The sequence below is a fragment of the Salvelinus fontinalis genome, chromosome 22, assembly GCF_029448725.1.
Source record: "Salvelinus fontinalis isolate EN_2023a chromosome 22, ASM2944872v1, whole genome shotgun sequence".
NCBI classification, from domain to species: Eukaryota; Metazoa; Chordata; class Actinopteri; order Salmoniformes; family Salmonidae; genus Salvelinus; species Salvelinus fontinalis.
In genome coordinates, this window is record NC_074686.1 from 20338306 (window position 1) to 20361543 (window position 23238).

Sequence of the window (23238 nt, forward strand, 5' to 3'; positions counted from 1 at the left end):
TACTGGAGGCTGAGACAGGAGTGGTCAGGAGACACTGTGGCCCATCTGATGATGCCACAGGACAGGGCCAAACAGGAAGGATATAACCACACCCACTTTGCCAAAGCACAGCCCCCACACCACTAGAGGGATATCTTCAACCACCAACTTACCATCCTGAGACAAGGCCGAGTATAGCCCACAAAAATCTCCGCCACGGCAGAACCCAAGGTGGGGCGCCAACCTGAGCTCAATTTCGAGTCTCATAGCTAAGCGTCTGAATACTTATGTAAATAAGGTGTTTCTATTTTTGTTATTTTTAGCAAAAATGTTTTCGCTTTTTAATTATGGGGTATTGTGTATAGATTGGTGAGGATGTTTTATTTTATACATTTTAGAATATGTCATTAACGTAAGAAAATGTGGAATAAGTCAAGGGGTCTGAATACTCTCCTAGGGCACCTTAAAGGGAGTTTCTGAAAAACAGAGTCATTCTTTGCTGATGTGAAGAAGAAACTGAATGAAAGAGATTCCAGCGAGGTAGAGAGGGGAAAAACATTGCACATATTTTCAAGACCTGAGCTACTTCATTTGTATGTGAAATGTACTAGTTTATTTATGTAATTTAATATATTAGTTTAGGCTTGACCTAATTAGTAGGCTATTTTGCAGAATTAAGCTAAATATGTCAGCTGAGTGAGTCATTTGTGGCTTTGGATCAAAATAAATAAGTACCAACATTCTTTCTCATAGTCTTTAATAAAGACATGTTTTGACCAAGTTAATCTGCACATGTGTGTGTTCAATTATTTGTGATATTGTGGTTACAATGAAGAATGTAAACAAAATAAATCAAATAAATCCTATTTGTAATGAATCATCAGATGCGTGTAACCTAATGGACAAAAAAGGGCAAACTTGCAATGTATTCAATGCTTAAGTATACTAAAGTTTCATATTTCTAACTCAACATCAAAGACCAGATTTGCTCTAACGAAAAATGTATCAACCCCTACAAATAAATACATTTATTATAATCCAATAATTCAAACAAAAGTATCTGTAGCGAGAGGAGAGACTGCATGCTAAAGACAATCAGAAAGAATGTGTCTTTAACCCTGCATTATAATAGAACTTGTTTTGAAAGCCAGGAATGAGTGAGTCACTCAGCCCTATGCTGTTCCTGCTTCTGTTGCTTGTTTGACTGTTTGTTTAACCTACTGATTCTGTGATCACCAAGTCTCATGCAACCACAAAATGTTGGATAAAGCAGTTTCACAAATCCGTCTGTTTTTAAACTTTGCTATGCTGTATTCATTAGAACAGACTCTCTGGTATTACTTCTACTTTATTTAGTATTATTTACACTGTTCCAAACTGGCAGATAAATAATATTGTAATCTAACAGCACCTGTTTGTCATGCAACAGTATCTCTTGCACTTTTGACAATGATTTTACATGACGCCTAATTCACATGATATGCCTAAAATACTGATATCCACTAGGATAATAAAAAATAACATTTTTCCTTTTTGATTATTTAATCATGTTATTTCAAGTTATCCCTTTGGTGCACATGTAAAGTGATTTGGAGTTGAACGGGACAAAATCTTTTACAATTGAATTTGAATTGACTGAATGATGAGGATGAAGAAGATAGTGATTGAGTTTCGAACAATAGTGTAAGAATTGCTCTTCCTCTGTCCCGCACGCACATTTAAAAAGAACAACTTTTTCTTTGTTCCTACTTTATCAGAAGAAGCTGCAACCGGACCGTAGCATATTACTTACTAAAACTGTTGTTACACTGAGTGGCTTTGGTTTTATTCTAAGACAAATGAACATGGTGTCTTATATTCCATTATATTCTTAAAATATATGTGTTGACAATGTGTGTGTATATGTATACAATTATGTGTATACACAAATGATGTCTGCTAAATTAACAAGTTGATGGTGAAGGCATGAGGCCTCCGCTACTAAGCACAGATAAAATATTATTACATCACATATTTTCAAGACCTGAGCTATTTAATGTAGGTGTTTTATTTATTACATTTACTTGTGGAATGTTCCCGAATAGATAACATCAACATAACTAATAATCTGGTGGCATTGGTAGAGAGTCAGGTGGAGAATGGAGTGAAAGTGCACTGTACTTGTAAGTACACAACAATGCTATTGACCAGGTGGAAGTGTTTTTAGCAGCCTTTCTAATGAATTGGATTTTTACAAGGCATGTCACTTCATCCATGTCTTTGCATAGCCCACCACATGCACTGTTTTCTAACCACATCTGGATGGATCCAAAACAAATTACTATGGGAATAAATATCACTGAATGATAGAAATATTGGAATAATGTAGGCTAATGCATTTGCAGCCAACAAATTGTTGCTTACTGAAACACCCAAAGTCATCCAATTGTTATAATAGGATTTGAAGCAATAGCCTACCCACGTGTGGTCAACTACTTCAGCACCGTTTCACGCTGCTCTGAGACAAGCATGGGGACTGGTCTTGATAAATCAATACTCCGTTTGAGTATTGGTTAGCCTACAATTAGGGTGTGGAAATGTTCGGATTCTTTTGCTCTTCGCTAGGAGTCGCTTAGGCCTACTCCCGACCGGTCACGTTGCACAGCGCATTACTTTCCTGAAACCCTGAGGCCTACATAGGCTACTGTGAAATGCATTTTTGTTTTTCTTGGTCTAAAAACACCATCATATTAATCAGTTTAATCCATCACAATTTCTAGCAGTATAAACAGCACAAGGAATACAATAATAATTCTGACCGACCGGCTCGAGTCGGTCTTATGTAGCAACATTTAAAATGTTTTTTTTAAATATTGGATAAAAGTTGAGAAATGGGAAAGTATGGGAGTGTAATTCTGCTTTGAAAGTTGATGAACTTGTAACCTCACTTTTGGGAAAATGGCCTTTGAACGTTTTGGTACATACTGAAGAGCTCTTCTTTGTCGAAACCCGTTCAGGCATCGTTCACACCCTCTCAAGCTTTAGCCCCACCCGTCTCTGTAAGGGTTGATCCGAGCATTCTGTCCTAACAACAGCAGTCAAGCACCCAAGCTAACTGGCTAACGTTGGCTAGCTACTTCCAGACACAAATGAGAGAACAACTCACTCTGACCATTTTACTCACCTTAGCAGAGCTGGTTAGGCTGTTTTTATGTTATCCAGAGCATTGGTGATTGCAACTGTGCTGTTGGCAACAATTAATGTTTTTTGCCAGTGTTTAGACACCGACCATATTCAATGGGTGTTGAGCGTTCCTGTTAGTTATTCTGCGCTCTGGCACACTCAGATGAGAGAGCTCTTAAATTGGAGTAGATAGCCAGAGCGAATTTACCAGCTACGTCTATCAACAGCTGTCGTGTTGCAGTGACATCATGAACATTCTATTGAAATGGATACTTGCATAGTGGAGTCTTTTGTTAAGACAGCTAAACAGTGAACCATAATCCTAAATCATGATGTTGAATCTGCAGGTAGCTAACCAACCAGGTTCAATGTTAGCTAGCTAACATGAGGCTATTACTAGCAAAGCAAATGGTTCTGAGATACAAATAATATTACTACACAGATCATACACGTAACGTTAGCTAGCGAGACAGCTAATTTTAGCTACAGTGGTTCCTCCTTTAAAAGTTGCGAGCTTGCACCACGGGACTTAGAGATACCCAGTGTCACGGTTTCATTGCTCCAGACCACCACAAGGGGGAGTTAGAGCACTCATTATGCATTTACATTTACATTTACATTTAAGTCATTTAGCAGACGCTCTTATCCAGAGCGACTTACAAATTGGTGCATTCACCTAATGACATCCAGTGGAACAGCCACTTTACAATAGTGCATCTAAATCTTTTAAGGGGGGGGGGGGGGGGCAGAAGGATTGCTTTATCCTATCCTAGGTATTCCTTGAAGAGGTGGGGTTTCAGGTGTCTCCGGAAGGTGGTGATTGACTCCGCTGTCCTGGCGTCGTGAGGGAGTTTGTTCCACCATTGGGGTGCCAGAGCAGCGAACAGTTTTGACTGGGCTGAGCGGGAACTGTACTTCCTCAGTGGTAGGGAGGCGAGCAGGCCAGAGGTGGATGAACGCAGTGCCCTTGTTTGGGTGTAGGGCCTGATCAGAGCCTGAAGGTACTGAGGTGCCGTTCCCCTCACAGCTCCGTAGGCAAGCACCATGGTCTTGTAGCGGATGCGAGCTTCAACTGGAAGCCAGTGGAGAGAGCGGAGGAGCGGGGTGACGTGAGAGAACTTGGGAAGGTTGAACACCAGACGGGCTGCGGCGTTCTGGATGAGTTGTAGGGGTTTGATGGCACAGGCAGGGAGCCCAGCCAACAGCGAGTTGCAGTAATCCAGACGGGAGATGACAAGTGCCTGGATTAGGACCTGCGCCGCTTCCTGTGTGAGGCAGGGTCGTACTCTGCGGATGTTGTAGAGCATGAACCTACAGGAACGGGCCACCGCCTTGATGTTAGTTGAGAACGACAGGGTGTTGTCCAGGATCACGCCAAGGTTCTTAGCGCTCTGGGAGGAGGACACAATGGAGTTGTCAACCGTGATGGCGAGATCATGGAACGGGCAGTCCTTCCCCGGGAGGAAGAGCAGCTCCGTCTTGCCGAGGTTCAGCTTGAGGTGGTGATCCGTCATCCACACTGATATGTCTGCCAGACATGCAGAGATGCGATTCGCCACCTGGTCATCAGAAGGGGGAAAGGAGAAGATTAGTTGTGTGTCGTCTGCATAGCAATGATAGGAGAGACCATGTGAGGTTATGACAGAGCCAAGTGACTTGGTGTATAGCGAGAATAGGAGAGGGCCTAGAACAGAGCCCTGGGGGACACCAGTGGTGAGAGCGCGTGGTGAGGAGACAGATTCTCGCCACGCCACCTGGTAGGAGCGACCTGTCAGGTAGGACGCAATCCAAGCGTGGGCCGCGCCGGAGATGCCCAACTCGGAGAGGGTGGAGAGGAGGATCTGATGGTTCACAGTATCGAAGGCAGCCGATAGGTCTAGAAGGATGAGAGCAGAGGAAAGAGAGTTAGCTTTAGCAGTGCGGAGCGCCTCCGTGATACAGAGAAGAGCAGTCTCAGTTGAGTGACTAGTCTTGAAACCTGACTGATTTGGATCAAGAAGGTCATTCTGAGAGAGATAGCAGGAGAGCTGGCCAAGGACGGCACGTTCAAGAGTTTTGGAGAGAAAAGAAAGAAGGGATACTGGTCTGTAGTTGTTGACATCGGAGGGATCGAGTGTAGGTTTTTTCAGAAGGGGTGCAACTCTCGCTCTCTTGAAGACGGAAGGGACGTAGCCAGCGGTCAGGGATGAGTTGATGAGCGAGGTGAGGTAAGGGAGAAGGTCTCCGGAAATGGTCTGGAGAAGAGAGGAGGGGATAGGGTCAAGCGGGCAGGTTGTTGGGCGGCCGGCCGTCACAAGACGCGAGATTTCATCTGGAGAGAGAGGAGAGAAAGAGGTCAAAGCACAGGGTAGGGCAGTGTGAGCAGAACCAGCGGTGTCGTTTGACTTAGCAAACGAGGATCGGATGTCGTCGACCTTCTTTTCAAAATGGTTGACGAAGTCGTCTGCAGAGAGGGAGGAGGGGGGGGGAGGGGGAGGAGGATTCAGGAGGGAGGAGAAGGTGGCAAAGAGCTTCCTAGGGTTAGAGGCAGATGCTTGGAATTTAGAGTGGTAGAAAGTGGCTTTAGCAGCAGAGACAGAAGAGGAAAATGTAGAGAGGAGGGAGTGAAAGGATGCCAGGTCCGCAGGGAGGCGAGTTTTCCTCCATTTCCGCTCGGCTGCCCGGAGCCCTGTTCTGCATTTGGGTCCGAAGGTTTTTATATGACCAATCATATTGAGTGGTTCCAATGACACATTTTGACGCGAGCCACCCTTGCCTTGTGGCGTTCTTCAACAAAGATGGCTGACAAAACATTACTGTGGAACCAGATGTAAGTTGTTATAACGTCATAACGAGTCAAGCAAAAAATGTACAATTGAGAGGAATATGTTAATGTAGAGAATTTTTTTTTTTGCATATTTCTTCGTCATGAAGTTAGTTTACGAAAATCGCTATTTAGCAAGTTATCTGACTAACATTAGCCAGCTAGCAAGTGTTTGGAGAATTCATTTGTAATTCATGTTGTTTAATGTTTTAGGGACTCCTGAGAAAACCAGCAAACCAGGCTGTCGTCTTGTGAAACAGTGGATGTAAATAATCTAGCTAGCTGAAGCATTTACTGCAATTTGAATGTACAATTGTGTAATCTTGCTAGCTAGCTATTTACTTGCTTATTGTGTAGCGAAGGATAAAAATAACTATATGCCTATGGATGTGTAGCTAGCTACGGTATGTAGCCAATCTGTGTATGGACCCTAAAACGTTAGGTTCTGAACCAATGTTCATACCAATCTATTAGCCTCAGCTATCACAGTAGTTGTATCAACTTCAAGTCTGAATGGCATTAATGAAGCCTATGGATAGAGTTGAATATAATAACTTTATTGTGCCAAGAATGCAAGTCCAATATTCACATGTACTGTAGTTATTACCACGCATGAGATCCCCACATTGTAGCCTGTACATTGAATATATTCACTGATCATGTACTCTTCCTTGGCAAATAAAGGTGCGGTTCAGGTATGAATCTCTGAGACATTCTTTTTCAGTCATATCAAACTATTTGAATGATGCTGTGTCTGCCTTTGTATTAAAATCATACACTTCAACAGTGTTTACCACTCTTGCTCCTGGGACATCAATGATTACACATTGTAACTATGCAACAGACTAGAAACATGATTGATTTGTTATTCATATATATATATAGAAAAAAAGATGCATGTCTATCTCCCTTCACCTGCAGTAATCTGAGGACACAGGATAGTATTTCAATGAGATACTTCATTTCAACCAGTGGAGAATGTGAAACGCTTTATTGAAAGAAGTTCATTATCCAGGTGTTATAAATAAATACATGCATTATAATTATGATAATTGTAATATTATAAATACAAGTTCAATCTGTACTTCAGTGCACATGGTGTGCATTATAAAACGAGGAAGAAAGACGAGGTGGGGAGAGAAGTGTAGATGACAGAAAGAGGTAAGAACAGCGGCAGACAGCATATGATTCATGAATTACAGTGCTACCTTAATATTCTCTCAATTCATCACAATTGCAGTGTCTCCTAACCAGCCTTGGGCCCCCAGTTGGCCAGAACGTTATCTTAAGAGCGGGTGAAGTGGCAATGACGGGACTGGCTTCCTCTCTCACATCAAAACATACATGCAGTCTACTGACAAATAGATAGAGAGTGTAACGGGCGTCTAGTTCTTCCTCCTCCTCGGACGAGGAGAGGAGAGAAGGATCGGAAGACCAAAATGCAGCGGGTTGTGAATACATAATTAATGAATTTATTGAAAGACAAAGACAAACACGAAAAACACTTGGAGAATTACAAAACAACAAATCGACGTAGACTGACCTAAAACATGAGAACTTACATATAACATGAAGAACGCACGAACAGGTACAGACTACAACTAACGAACGAACAAACCGAAACAGTCCCGTGTGGTGCAACCTACACAGACACGGAAGACAATCACCCACAAACAAACAGTGTGAACAGCCAACCTTTATATGGTTCTCAATCAGAGGAAAACGTCAAACACCTGTCCCTGATTGAGAACCATATAAGGCTAATTACAAGTGACCTAAACATACACTGCTCAAAAAAATAAAGGGAACACTTAAACAACACAATGTAACTCCAAGTCAATCACACTTCTGTGAAATCAAACTGTCCACTTAGGAAGCAACACTGATTGACAAATTTCACATGCTGTTGTGCAAATGGAATAGACAAAAGGTGGAAATTATAGGCAATTAGCAAGACACCCCCAAAAAAGGAGTGATTCTGCAGGTGGTGACCACAGACCACTTCTCAGTTCCTATGCTTCCTGGCTGATGTTTTGGTCACTTTTGAATGCTGGCGGTGCTCTCACTCTAGTGGTAGCATGAGACGGAGTCTACAACCCACACAAGTGGCTCAGGTAGTGCAGTTCATCCAGGATGGCACATCAATGCGAGCTGTGGCAAAAAGGTTTGCTGTATCTGTCAGCGTAGTGTCCAGAGCATGCAGGCGTTACCAGGAGACAGGCCAGTACATCAGGAGACGTGGAGGAGGCCGTAGGAGGGCAACAACCCAGCAGCAGGACTGCTACCTCCGCCTTTGTGCAAGGAGGTGCACTGCCAGCGCCCTGCAAAATGACCTCCAGCAGGCCACAAATGTGCATGTGTCTGCTCAAACGGTCAGAAATAGACTCCATGAGGGTGGTATGAGGGCCCGACGTCCACAGGTGGGGGTTCTGCTTACAGCCCAACACCGTGCAGGACGTTTGGCATTTGCCAGGGAACACCAATATTGTCAAAATCGCCACTGGCGCCCTGTGCTCTTCACAGATGAAAGCAGGTTCACACTGAGCACATGAGCACGTGACAGACTTGACAGAGTCTGGAGATGCCGTGGAGAACGTTCTGCTGCCTGCAACATCCTCCAGCATGACCGGTTTGGCGATGGGTCAGTCATAGTGTGGGGTGGCATTTCTTTGTGGGGCCGCACAGCCCTCCATGTGCTCGCCAGAGGTAGCCTGACTGCCAATAGGTACCGAGATGAGATCCTCAGACCCCTTGTGAGACCATATGCTGACACATGCACATTTGTGGCCTGCTGGAGGTCATTTTGCAGGGCTCTGGCAGTGTGTGAAATTTATTGTCAATCAGTGTTGCTTCCTAAGTGGATTTGTTTGATTTCACAGAAGTGTGATTGACTTGGAGTTACATTGTGTTGTTTAAGTGTTCCCTTTATTTTTTTGAGCAGTGTAGAAACACAAAACATAGAATGCCCACCCCAACTCACGCCCTGACCAACTAAACACATACAAAATAACAGAAAACAGGTCAGGAACGTGACAGAGAGCATGATTAAGCCTTGTTTTTTAAAATATTTTAACACGTCAGTCATCTTAAATCAGGAGGTGAAATTCAAAACTGACCTTGGATCATTAACTCTTGGACTACTACATCTCTGTCTGTATTTCAATGTAAAGCAACTCTTTAATAATACTTCCTGTTGACCCTACCAAGTGACATCTCACCTATGATCATGCTGTGCCCTTCATGTCAGCCAGTTCAGATGCGGGAGGGGTTCACCAAAACAGCTGATATAACCTAGAGGATTTAGGGAGAAGGGGGAGAGGGATGAAGTGAAGAAGAGAGACTGTTATTGTGTGTGTGTGTGTGTGTGTGTGTTTGGTCTCACCTGGTGTCCACACTAAGTGGCTACAGAGTACTTTATGCTGAAAAACAGACACGAGGACAAACAATAGAAGATAATGTCAATAGAATATACTGTATGTGACGCAGACACCTATCGGAGTGTACCTGAAACATTTAAATATAGAGGGCTATGTGTCTCACCACTTGGTTATTGCAAGGCTAACAAACCCCCAGGGAAATCATGACTTGGCAGCAACAGATAGTCCAGTGAAAATGGCTGTGCAAATGTGGTGTAAATCTGAAAACTTAAGAGTTTTTAAATTAATGCATGTGCGACAGGTTCCATGTACAACAAGACAGGCAGAGATGGAGAAAAATAACACAGAACAGTTTAATTAACTCTGGTTATGGACACTTTTGCCACAGTAAAGCTTCCACGGCCTGTTCCTCGGACAGTGAACATCTGGCAATATCTACATTTTCAACCCCTTGGTCAGCTCGTTCTCTGAAAGTAAAGAAAACAGCTTATTTTTTATAGATATGAAAACAATAACTGAGATATGACCGTTAAATCTCAAGCAGCAGATGTCATTTTTAGGATACGCCAATACAGCCCAGTGCTGCTTACCTGAGTTGCCATCTTCGTAGGTGTCCGCTTTGAATTCCTTTGTGTTGGAAAAAAGTTGCTTTCAGAACAATTATTTTTGATTGAATATAAAAAAGGTTTTGCTCTCGACAAAAAGACACAAATGTACCAAATCAACTCAAATCAAAGTTTATTTGTCACGTGGGCAGAATGCAACAGGTGTAGTAGACCTTACAGTGAAATGCATTTAACAATTTGCCGGTGAATATCTACACCTTCTTACAAACGTGCTACTGTATTCAGAATTCTAGACGCACAACAGAAAATGCTACCATATCCTGCCAGCACGCCCACAAGCGAGCCACTCGGGAGCAGAATGATGACTCGTGGAAGAGGGAAAGGAGTGAGATTGGCACAGCAATCTGCAAGTTTGGGAGGAGAGCTAATAGCTGAACAATAGACTATTCAACCTTTACTAAAGAATAGTCTAAAAGCAGAGCTAGGTGTGAAAAGCCCTCCTCCTATCGCAGACCAGATTTGCCCTAACGACCAAGGGGTAGCTTGCTACTCAACGTAATAAAGTAATGACTTTTCAAATAAGTTACCTTACACGTTATGGTGGCTGTCCTTAGGAACCACATAGCATATCATTACAGCAGTATGTACCAGTATGCTAGCTGTCTATCTAACGTTAGTAGTGTAGCGACCCGCACAGACAGCTGTGTGTTATGTGTTAGGCTAGTAGGTGGTTGTGTTGTACTTACCAGTACCCAGTGTTCGCGGAGTCCGACATGCCAATCAATCTGCCAATCACGGGAATGCCTGGAATGTTCTGATGCCGGGCATCCTGGCGGTTGGTGGAGTGGCGTGGCGTGGAGGGGGGTTGGGCAGGGGGATGGAGCATTGGAAGTTAAGACCAGGTTTAGCCTTTGTTCTCTCTCTTATGTCTGGCCTTCACAAGAGAAGGTCACGGTTTGTTTGTGGTTATCTTTCATTTATTTGGCGTGGGCTACGGCCAAACAGTAGCCTGTGTAAAGTTGGGTTAATAAACCGTCAATTCGTAAACTCAAGCCTCTGTCTGGACAACTGTTCCTTTATGACCTAGTCAGGTCATTACAGTAGTTATACATCAAACTTGCAAGTATATTAACTATAGGCTATCTAACTACCCAATGTTTATTGACTTGATTATTCTCGTCATTCTTAGCTTAGCTAAATGGTATAGTTGTTGTGCTTTCTCAATGGACATTCGGGTACTTTCGTAAATTCGCTCTGGCTATCTATAGGCTGGACAATAGAACGAGTCAAAATTCACCCAGGGCTGAAAAACTGCTTAAGAACGTTGGCTAAACTGGAACACTAACGCGAGCCCATAGCAAATTAATGGAATCGAAGGATCACAGAGCCTGTTTTGACTGGAGTGATGCTTAGAATTCCATTACATTTTTAAAAATGTATTTTACCACTACAATCTGTTCGTCGGACGAAACTTGTGAAGAAAGTAACCATCCGCACCTTGGTGTAAACTGTGCTTATGGCTGCGTAATGAAAAAATAGGGGAAAAATGAACATGTCGGACTATTTCTGGTCTAGCAATCGATGACAAATGAGCTCGCTGCCCAGACTTACATCATAACAAAGAGGGGATTCTCCTGATTTAAAATGGTGCCCGTGTAACAGTTTTGCTTCCGTCCCTTTTCTCGCCCCTATCTTGGCTTGAACCAGGGACCGTCTGCGCACATAGACAACAGCCACCCTCGAAGCATCGTTACCCATCGCTCCACAAAAGCCACGGCCCTTGCAGAGCAAGGGGAACAACTACTTCAAGGTCGCAGAGCGAGTGAAATCACCGATTGAAATGCTATTAGTGCGCACCCTGCTAACTAGCTAGCCATTTCACACCCGTTACACCTGAGTTGAAAAAAATCTAAATATACACATTGCGAGATATTTGGCGAAATAGACAGACATGCCTGTATTTCCCCCATAGGAATGGGAAGAACGCAGAGTTCCAATATTATTTTTGTTGCTTACATTTTAACTGTAAAACAATGTGAGCAGGTCTCATTGCCAACAATAGCGAAGCAGGCATTGTGACGTTGAACAATAAGCTGGGAATAGAATGTTCGGAAGGCGAGTTTGTGCCACTGTGCTCAATAGAACTAATAAAGGCTGGCAGGGAGAAAAATGCACAAGAATAAGGCCTGTTTTTTCGTAATTACTTCAAAACGACGGCAAACAGCTGGGTATTATGGTCATATTATGAAACTGGCCTCCACGGCAGATGCAATGAACTAGTTTTTATCAGAAAAGAACGTTGTAAAAATGTCATGTGTTCAGCCTACTATCTACATGGATTTCAGAGCACTTTCAGCTGAGTGTACCAGAGCACAAAATAATTACTTTACGAGTGCTCAACACCCGTTGAATATGGCCAGTGTCAGTAAACGTTGGAAAAAAGCGCAATTAAATTGTTTCCAGCAGCACATTTACAGTCACCAATGCTCTGGTTAACACAAAAACTGGCTTACCAGCTCTGCTTGGGCGAGAAAAATGGTCAGAAAGGTCTCATTTGTGTCTGGAAGTAGCTAGCCAACATTAGCTTGGGTGCTTGACTGCCGTTGTAAGGCCAGAACGCTCAAATCAACCCTACTCCTCGGCCCGAACGTCCAGTGTGTGCTCTGAGAGCAAAACGGTCTGAATTTACAAACGGACAATTTCTCTCTGAATGGAAAAACCACAATATTAATCAAATGAATTAAGACAAATTTCTTAAAATCAATCCCATATACTATGTTATTACAAAAAATGTTTTAAATTCTCAGGTAATGCCAATACGGAATACTATCAAATGTATCTCAAAGATGCCCTCCGGTGGTCAAACTAGCAATAACTTGCAGTAACAGAAGAAATGGCTGAGAATGAAATGACGTGCCACAGAATGCTGCAGCAGCACGCAGGGTGTGTATGACGCAACTTTTAAAAGATGAACCACTGTAGCTAGCTAACAGTACACTTTAACTTGAAATGAAAACGACTTTCTGACAAAATTAGAAACGTGTAATATCTGAAAATGTTTCTAACTAGACTATTTTACCTGTATACATGCATGGACGCTTTTCCCTCTCTGTCACGGGTGCCATGGTTGCCCTTAGTGTAACGATAATCCTCCTCCTCTTCAACCGAAAAGGAGGAGTATTGAGGGAACCAAGGCGCAGCGGATTGTGAAGACATAATGATTTATTAAAGACAAGACGAAAACACGAACTTCACTATAAACTAACAAAATAACAAAACGAAAGTAGACAGTCCCGAACGACGAACTTACATACAACGTAAAGAACGAAATGAACAGGAACAGACTACATGAAATGAACAAACCGTATACAGTCCCGTATGGTGCAAACATTGACACGGACACAGGAGACAACCACCCACAAACAAACACTGTGAACCGCCTACCTAAATATGACTCTCAATTAGAGGAACGCCAAACACCTGCCTCCAATTGAGAGCCATACCAGGCAACCCTAAACCAACATAGAAACAGATAACATAGAATGCCCACCCAACCTCACGTCCTGACCAACTAACACACAAAAACTAACATAAATAGGTCAGGAACGTGACAGTACCCCCCCCACAAGGTGCGAACTCCGGACGCACCAGCACAAAGTCTAGGGGAGGGTCTGGGTGGGCATCTAACCACGGTGGTGGCTCAGGCTCCGGGCGCGGTTCCCACCCCACCATAATCCATCCTAACTTCCTCCAACATAGAATGTCCACCCTCTTTCTTCCCCCACACAATTCTCTTAATAATATATTAAATAAGGATAACACCAGGACAGAGAGATAAATCAAGATAGAGGGATAGATAAGACTATAGAGATAGATGAAGATAGAGAGGGAGATTAGGATAGAGGGGCAACTCCGGACTGAAAGGCAGCTCCGGACAGAGAGACAGCTCTGGACTGATGGGCAGTTCTGGGTATCCAGCCTTTTCAGGCTGAAGGGCAGCTCATGGCTGACTGACGACTCTCGATGCTCATGGCTGGCTGACGGCTCTCGACGCTCATGGCAGGCTGACAGCTCTCGACGCTCATGGCAGGCTGACGGCTCTCGACGCTCATGGCAGGCTGACGGCTCTCGACGCTCATGGCAGGCTGACGGCTCTCGACGCTCATGGCAGGCTGACGGCTCTCGACGCTCATGGCAGGCTGACGGCTCACGACGCTCATGGCGCTCTGACGGCTCTGGCTGCTCATGGCTCTCTGACGGCTCTGGCTGCTCATGGCTCACTGACGGCTCTGGCTGCTCATGGCGCTCTGACGGCTCTGGCTGCTCATGGCTCGCTGGCGGCTCTGGCAGATCCTGTCTGGTTGGCGGCTCTGGCAGATCCTGTCTGGTTGGCGGCTCTGGCAGATCCTGTCTGGTTGGCGGCTCTGGCAGATCCTGTCTGGTTGGCGGCTCTGGCAGATCCTGTCTGGTTGGCGGCTCTGGCAGATCCTGTCTGGCTGACGGCTCTAGCGGCTCCTGTCTGGCTGATGGCTCTAGCGGCTCCTGTCTGGCTGACGGCTCTGTAGGCTCATGGCAGACGGGCGGCTTTGCAGGCTCATGGCAGACGGGCGGCTTTGCAGGCTCCTGGCAGACGGATGGCTCAGATGGCGCTGGGGAGACGGATGGCTCAGATGGCGCTGAGGAGACGGATGGCTCAGATGGCGCTGGGGAGACGGATGGCTCAGATGGCGCTGGGGAGACGGATGGCTCTGGCCGGATATGGCGCACTGTAGACCTGATGCGTGGTGCCGGAACTGGAGGCACCGTGCTAATGATAAGCACCTTCCTACTAGTGCGGGGAGCAGGGACAGGGCACACTGTATCCTCAAAGCCTACTCTACCCCTGATGCGTGGTACCGGCACTGGTGACGCCGGGCTGAGGACAAGCACATCAGGATTAGTAGGGGGAGAATATATAGTGTGTACAGGGCTCTGGAGACGCACTGGTAGCTTAGTGCGTGGGGCCGGAACTGGAGGCACCGGGCTAGATGCACGCACTACAGGGAGAGTGCGTGGAGGAGGAACAGGGCTCTGGAAATGCACTGGTAGCCTAGTGCGTAATGTAGGCACTGTAGGTACTAGGCTGGGGCGGGGAGGTGGCGCCGGAAATACCGGACCGTGCAGGCGTACTGGCTCTCTTGAGCATTTAGCCTGCCCAACCTTACCTGGTTGAATGCTCCCGGTCGCCCTGCCAGTGCGGCGAGGTGGAATAGCCCGCACTGGGCTATGCAGGCGAACCGGGGAAACCATGCGTAAGGCAGGTGCCATGTATGCCGGCCCGAGGAGACGCACTGGAGACCAGACGCGTTGAGCCGGCCTCATGACACCTGGCTCAATGCCCAATCTAGCCCTACCAGTGCGGGGAGGTGGAATAACCCGCACTGGGCTATGCACACGTACAGGAGACACCGTGCGCTCTACTGCGTAACACGGTGTCTGCCCGTACTCCCGCTCTCCACGGTTAGCCTGGGAAGTGGGCGCAGGTCTCCTACCTGCCCTTGGCCCACAACCCCTTAGCCCCCCCCCAAGAAATTTTTGGGAATTACTCACGGGCTTTTCGGGCTTCCGTGCAAGACGCGTCCCCTCATAACTCCGGTTCTTCACTCCAGTAGCCTCTGCTCTCCTCAGTGCCTCCACCTGTTCCCATGGGAGGCGATCCCTTCCAGCCAGGATCTCCTCCCATGTGTAGCAACCTTTACCGTCCAATACATCGTCCCAAGTCCATTCCTCCTTCTTGTGCTGTCCCTTACTCCGTTTAAACCGCTGCTTGGTTCTGGATTGGTGGGTGGTTCTGTAACGATAATCCTCCTCCTCTTCAACCGAAAAGGAGGAGTATTGAGGGAACCAAGGCGCAGCGGATTGTGAAGACATAATGATTTATTAAAGACAAGACGAAAACACGAACTTCACTATAAACTAACAAAATAACAAAACGAAAGTAGACAGTCCCGAACGACGAACTTACATACAACGTAAAGAACGAAATGAACAGGAACAGACTACATGAAATGAACAAACCGTATACAGTCCCGTATGGTGCAAACATTGACACGGACACAGGAGACAACCACCCACAAACAAACACTGTGAACCGCCTACCTAAATATGACTCTCAATTAGAGGAACGCCAAACACCTGCCTCCAATTGAGAGCCATACCAGGCAACCCTAAACCAACATAGAAACAGATAACATAGAATGCCCACCCAACCTCACGTCCTGACCAACTAACACACAAAAACTAACATAAATAGGTCAGGAACGTGACACTTAGTTTGAAGATGTAATCCGGAGACAGGTGTTTTCTTCATCTCCTTAACTGTCATACTATAATTCCACTGATTTCAAACCTCAGTCCTCCAGAAAGTGGAGAGCAACACTTATGCAATTCTATTACGCTATATATATATATATATATATATATATATATATAAAAAGCTGTGTTACCTATACATACTGACCAGCTCAAATAGACAGAAGCATGGCAGACCAATCTGAACTCATCTCTTGGCATGTCCAGCCCACTCATTATCTCAGCCAATCATGGCTAGCGGGAAGGTTGCTGACTTTTTCTGTGGCTAAACCAACTAGGCTCGTAATTTAACAATTTTATTCATATTTACAGATGGCATACAAGTTTGTTATTAAGGCACATGAAAGTTCACATGTTCCAGAAGGCATTTCTGCCAAAAAACACATTTAGATTTAAAAAAAAGTTTACATTCAAATGGCTCTCCTGTGAGTAGTGACGCATGACAAGTCACAATTTACAAATAAATTATAATCAATCCCATATAGTCTGTTCTAACAAAAAACATCTCTAGTACAGCTAATACTGAAAACAGTCAAATGCATTTGTGAATTAAATCGTGTTAGCCGACATGTTGTGGTTTATTAATTGTTTAATTATTCAAGGCTCCCTTTCTATTTCGTTTTATAGCTGAAACGCATGACTGTAATTAAAGACATGGATGTCTTGTATGCTGTGTGATGACATGCACAAAGGAATGAATGACTGAGTGATATACTGTATATTGAAGTAGTACTTTATGCCATTAAGTCAGTTAGCCTAAAACAGCTACGGTCAACAGGACTCTCAGGCCTCCAGCTCCATGTTATTTCAATAACTTAGCTTCTCAAAGATGCCCTCTGGTGGTCCAACTAGCATTAATGGCAACAATGGCTGACAGCAAAATACGATGACGTCATGCATTTCAACGTGCCATACCATTCCGCAGCACCTAGCAAGCTGTGCTGCAGTATGACACAACTTTTAAAGGAAGAGCCACTGTTTGCTTGTTATTACACCAATTTGCATCTAGAAAACAGAGTAATCCCTTGTAGTTGTTTTACAGTATTAGTGTTGCTGTGAGATTGGCTTAGAAGTGATTTATGTGTAAGCGAAGAGAGGACTGCTGCCCACATGACTGCATGCGCCACCAAAATGTTCCCCTTGTGTCACTGGTGCCACTAACTTTTAAGACTCGCACACATCTCACCAAATGTGGATCTCGCGTTCCTCTGCCGATCCTTCAGCGCGCTGTGTTTAAGGACCCACCCGCTGTAGACTTCTGATTGAAGTCATTTTTCACTTGATTCTACATGTAAAATCGGTGCACATTTGGTTCGCAAAGCAGTTCTCTTCGCTGATCTGTTTAACACTTTTTTGTTTGCTACATGATTCCATCTGTGTTATTTCATAGTTTTGATGGCTTCGCTATTATTCTACAATGTAGAAAAAAAGTAAAAAATAAAGAAAAACCATTGAATAAATAGGTGTTCTAAAACTTTTGACCGGTAGTGTACGTGCACCCAGTCATACATATTTTTGTATAAGTCACCCCAGGCCATTAGAAAGGTGTAAGGAGCTCCACTGGTACATTTCTAGTTTAGGCTGTGTTTCTGTTGCTCTGTTGTTTCTGTCTTCTATGTGTCTGTGTTTCTGTTGCTCTGTTGTTTCTGTCTTGTCTGTGTTTCTGTTGCTCTGTTGTTTCTGTCTTCTCTGTGTCTGTGTTTCTGTTGCTCTGTTGTTTCTGTCTTCTCTGTGTTTCTGTTGTTTCTGTCTTGTCTGTGTTTCTGTTGCTCTGTTGTTTCTGTCTTCTCTGTGTCTGTGTTTCTGTTGTTTCTGTCTTCTCTGTGTCTGTGTTTCTGTTGTTTCTGTCTTGTCTGTGTTTCTGTTGCTCTGTTGTTTCTGTCTTCTCTGTGTCTGTGTTTCTGTTGTTTCTGTCTTCTCTGTGTCTGTGTTTCTGTTGTTTCTGTCTTGTCTGTGTTTCTGTTGCTCTGTTGTTTCTGTCTTCTCTGTGTCTGTGTTTCTGTTGCTCTGTTGTTTCTGTCTTCTCTGTGTCTGTGTTTCTGTTGCTCTGTTGTTTCTGTCTTCTCTGTGTCTGTGTTTCTTTGTCTCTATCTCTGCTTGTCTCTGTCTGTGTCTCTGTATCTTTGTGTCTGTCTCTGTGTCTGTCTCTCCTCTCTCCCGTGTCTGTCTCTGCGTCTCTCCCCTCCTCTGTATCTCTGCTTGTCTGTGTCTCTGTATCTTTGTGTCTGTCTCTGTGTCTCTCTCCTCTCTCCTGTGTCTGGCTCTGCGTCTCTCCCCTCTGTGTCTCTCTTTGTCTCTGTATCTCTGCTTGTCTCTGTCTGTGTCTCTGTATCTTTGTGTCTGTCTCTTTGTGTCTGTCTCTGTTTCTGTCTCTCCTCTGTCCTGTGTCTGTCTCTGTGTCTCTCCCCTCCTCTGTGTTTCTCTTTGTCTCTGTGTCTCTTCCCTCTTCTGTGTCTTTCCGTGTGTCTGTCTCTCCTCTCTCCTGTGTGTCTCTGTCTCTGTGTCTCTCCTCTCCTCTTTGTCTCTCCTCTCCTAGAAAACGGACACAATGATTTATTCTTCTGCTGTTGGCTCGGTCTGTCCTGCTGTCTTCAGCAGAATCGCCGCATGCTGGCTTTTTCTAAACACACCTCTCCTCTCGCAGTGCAACACACACAGACACACACACACACACACACACTCTCTCTCTCTAGCACAGCACAGGCTAGCAGTACAGTAATACATTCAGGAAATGATGAAAAGATGTCAGATGTTGGTCCGCCCCACCCCCCTATGTAGCTGTGATTAATCATAGATCCGTTCCTACTGTTTGGTGTCCTCTGACTTTTTCTTAACCCGCTATCACTCTACCTGCTATCTCCATCCCCTGCCAGTTTCCAAATAGGTTATTTGGCTGTCCCCATAGGAGAACCCTTTTTGATTCCAGGTAGAACTCCTTTGAGTTCTATGTAGAACTCTCTGTGGAAAGGGTTCTACATGGAACCTTAAAGAGTTCTACCTGGAACTGAAAGGGTTTTTACCTGGAACCAAAAAGGGTTCTACTATGGGGACAGCCGGAGTACCCTTTTAGTTTCTAGATAGCACCTCTTTTCCTAAGAGTGTAGTGTGTGTGTGTGTGTGTGTGTGTGTGTGTGTGTGTGTGTGTGTGTGTGTGTGTGCTTGCTTGTTTTTATTTATATATATATATTTTTTTACACCTTTATTTAACCAGGTAGGCTAGTTGAGAACAAATTCTTATTTACAACTGCGACCTGGCCAAGATAAAGCAAAGCAGTGTGACAAAAATAACAACACAGAGTTACACATGGGATAAACAAACGTACAAATAGAAAAAAACTATATACAGTGTGTGCAAATGAGGTAAGGAGGTAAGGCAATAAATAGGCCATAGTGACGAAGTAATTACAATTTAGCAATTTACACAGGAGTGATAGATGTGCAGATGAGGATGTGCAAGTATAAATACTGGTGTGCAAAAGAGCAGAAAAACAAAAATGGGGATGAGGTAGGTAGTTGGTTGGATGGGCTATTTACAGATGGGCTGTGTACAGCTGCAGCGATCGGTAAGCTGCTCTGACAGCTGACGCTTCAAGTTAGTGAGGGAGATATAAGTCTCCAACTTCTGTGATTTTTGCAATTCATTCCAGTTATTGGCAGCATAGAACTGTAAGGAAAGGCAGCCAAAGGAGGTGTTGGCTTTGGGGATGACTAGTGAAATATACCTGCTGGAGCGCGTGTTGCTATGGTGACCAGTTAGCTGAGATAAGGCGGAGCTTTACCGAGCAAAGACTTATAGATGACCTGGAGCCAGTGGGTCTGGCGACGAATATGTAGCGAGGGCCAGCCAACGAGAGCATACAGGTCGCAGTGGTGGGTAGTATATGGGGCTTTGATGACTAAACGGATGGCACTGTGATAGACTGCATCCAATTTGCTGAGTAGAGTGTTGGAGGCTATTTTGTAAATGACATTGCCGAAGTCAAGGATCGGTAGGATAGTCCGTTTTATGCGGGTATGTTTGGCCGCATGAGTGAAGGATGCTTTGTTGTGACATAGGAAGCAGATTCTAGATTTCATTTTGGATTGGAGATGCTTAATGTGAATCTGAAAGGAGAGTTTACAGTCTAACCAGACATCTACGTATTTGTAGTTGTCCACATGTTCTAGGTCAGAACCGTCCAGAGTAGTGATGCATGTGTGTGTGTAACCAAAATGAAAGCAGTGGTTCTAGCCAACACATGATTAAGAGGCGGCTGTTCAGCTCTCATGTGGGCCATCACTATCAGTGCCAGGTAGCACAGTCCCCTCCTAGTCCCCATCCAGAGACAGTAATGGATCCACACTGCAGAAGTTTAGGACTGGGTTCAGATTACTGTTGTTGTTGAGGTAAATAGATTAGAGATATAAAAGCTGAAAGCTCTGTTAATGACCACAGGCCCCACTCAGACTATGGTTACGTCCCATTACATCCTTTTCCCTTTATAGTGCTCTACTTTCTGGTCAAAAGTAGCGCACTATAAAGGGAATACGGGTGCCATTTGGGATGCAGAACATTTATATCTAATTCTAAACACCCGTTGAAGAATGGAAAGACTGATATGTCCTGTAAAACAGAGCGGTGAACACAGAATGTGGGTTAGAGAGGTTTTAGTTTGCATTAGTAGACAGGGCGATGTCAAGATTAAATCTCTGACATTTAGAGGCCTTAAACAGATTAGATCCAAGGCAAATGTCTTTGATCTGTCTGTAAATAGCGAACCTTTAATAAAAGCACCAAATCAACAGCATCCCATAGCGCAGCACCAAAAAAGCATGTGATATGCTGCCTGACTGACTGTCACCTTCCTGTTATTTGTCTGAATTAAATGACAGCTTTTATGGAATGTTCTTTTTTTTTTACTTTAACTTTCTCATGCTTGAACATTGTTTACAATATATGATGTATTCCCCCCTGAATATAACAGGTGCAAACTTTGGACTTCCAGATACCATTGGCACCTTTTATGAAGCTTCACCATCTGCAGACATCCTACTATGTACAATTGAATGCGTGGAATTTAACTGGTGTTGGCATATGTGAAGGCCTGTGTACGAGAGCTCTAGTGAAACTGACAACATAGGGCCATATGGCCTGAGTTCACCTGAGTGCACTGCCTGCGACTGATCATTGCAATGCCAGTTACTGACCATTGCAACGACAGTTATTGACTATGGCAACTACAGTTAATGACCATGGCAACGACAGTTACTGTTGTGAGAGAATAACAGGCAGGAGACATAAGAGCCATAGGTGAGGTGTAGAACAAAATAGGCCTGTTTTTTTTGTCTCTCCTGTCTGCTAATTAATGACCCAGGGAGATGTAGGAGACAGCTGTATAACTCACCGTTAAAGGGAGAGAGATGGTGAGCAGAAGAAAACTAGCTCTGTACTCTGTACCCTCTATCTCTCTCTCTACCTGCTATCTCTCTCTCTCTACCTGCTCTCTCTCTACCTCTCTACCTGCTCTCTCTACCTCTCTACCTCTCTACCTGCTCTCTCTCTACCTCTCTATCTGCTCTCTCTACCTCTCTATCTGCTCTCTTTCTACCTCTCTACCTCTCTACCTGCTCTCTCTCTACCTCTCTACCTGCTCTCTCTCTACCTCTCTACCTCTCTACCTGCTTTCTCTCTACCTCTCTACCTGCTCTCTCTCTACCTCTCTACCTGCTCTCTCTCTCTCTCTCTACCTCTCTACCTGCTCTCTCTCTACCTCTCTACCTGCTCTCTCTCTACCTCTCTACCTTGCTCTCTCTCTACCTCTCTACCTTGCTCTCTCTCTACCTCTCTACCTTGCTCTCTCTCTACCTCTCTACCTTGCTCTCTCTCTACCTCTCTACCTTGCTCTCTCTCTACCTCTCTACCTTGCTCTCTCTCTACCTCTCTACCTGCTCTCTCTCTACCTCTCTACCTTGCTCTCTCTCTACCTCTCTGCCTGCTCTCTCTCTACCTCTCTACCTGCTCTCTCTCTACCTCTCTATCTCCTCTCTCTACCTCTCTACCTGCTCTCTCTCTCTAACTCTACACCTGCTCTCTCTCTCTCTCTCCCTCTCTCCCTCTCTCTCTCTCTACCTGCCCTCTCTCTCTCTCTCTCTCTCTCTCTCTACCTGCCCTCTCTCTCTCTACCTGCCCTCTCTCTCTCTCTCTCTACCTGCCCTCTCTCTCTCTCTCTCTCTACCTGCCCTCTCTCTCTCTCTCTCTACCTGCCCCCTCTCTCTCTCTCTCTCTGTCTCTCTCTCTCTCTCTCTCTCTCTACCTGCCCTCTCTCTCTACCTGCCCCCTCTCTCTCTCTCTCTCTACCTGCCCTCTCTCTCTCTCTCTACCTGCCCTCTCTATGTTACAGTGGTAACATAGACATAGATCGGCAAAATGGGGTATTGTCTAAAACTTGATAAGTTGAATAGAAAAATATTGTACTATATGAACCTTAACCGTTCAAACGCTTAGAATCCTAATTTCACATAATGCTGTTATAATTGGAAGGATTATGTATGTTAGTTGTCTAAGGCAGAAATGCTGTATTGCGTCCCAAATGGCACCCTTTACCCTATATAGTGCACTACGTTTAACCCTATGGGCCCTGGTCAAAAGTAGTGCACTATATAGAGAATAGGGTGCCGTTTAAAAGAAAACAAGTGACATTTTTATTTGTCAAATGCGCTGAATACAACAGGTGAAATGCTTAATTACAAGCCAGTAAGTTACTTAACCAACAACGCAGTTCAAGAAATGGAGTTAAGAAAATATTTACTAAGAAACGAAAGTAGAAAATGGAATAGAAAGTAACACAAAAAATAACAATAATAAGGTTATATACAGGGGGTACCGGTACTGAGTCAATGTGCGGGGGTACAGGTTAGTCCAGGTAATTTGTATATGGTTAGGGGGTAGAGTAACTATACATAAAGAATAAACAGCGAGTAGCAGCAGTGTAAAAACAAAGCGGATTTGGGGGGGGTCAAT

At 44.5% G+C, this 23238-nt stretch overlaps 1 protein-coding gene across 4 annotated transcripts in view; it reads left to right on the forward strand.

Annotated features, from left to right (window-relative positions):
- Positions 1–23238, forward strand: part of LOC129820007 (KH domain-containing, RNA-binding, signal transduction-associated protein 3-like) — a 167983-nt gene that overhangs the window by 77608 nt on the left and 67137 nt on the right. The gene's annotated exons all lie outside the window — the stretch shown is intronic.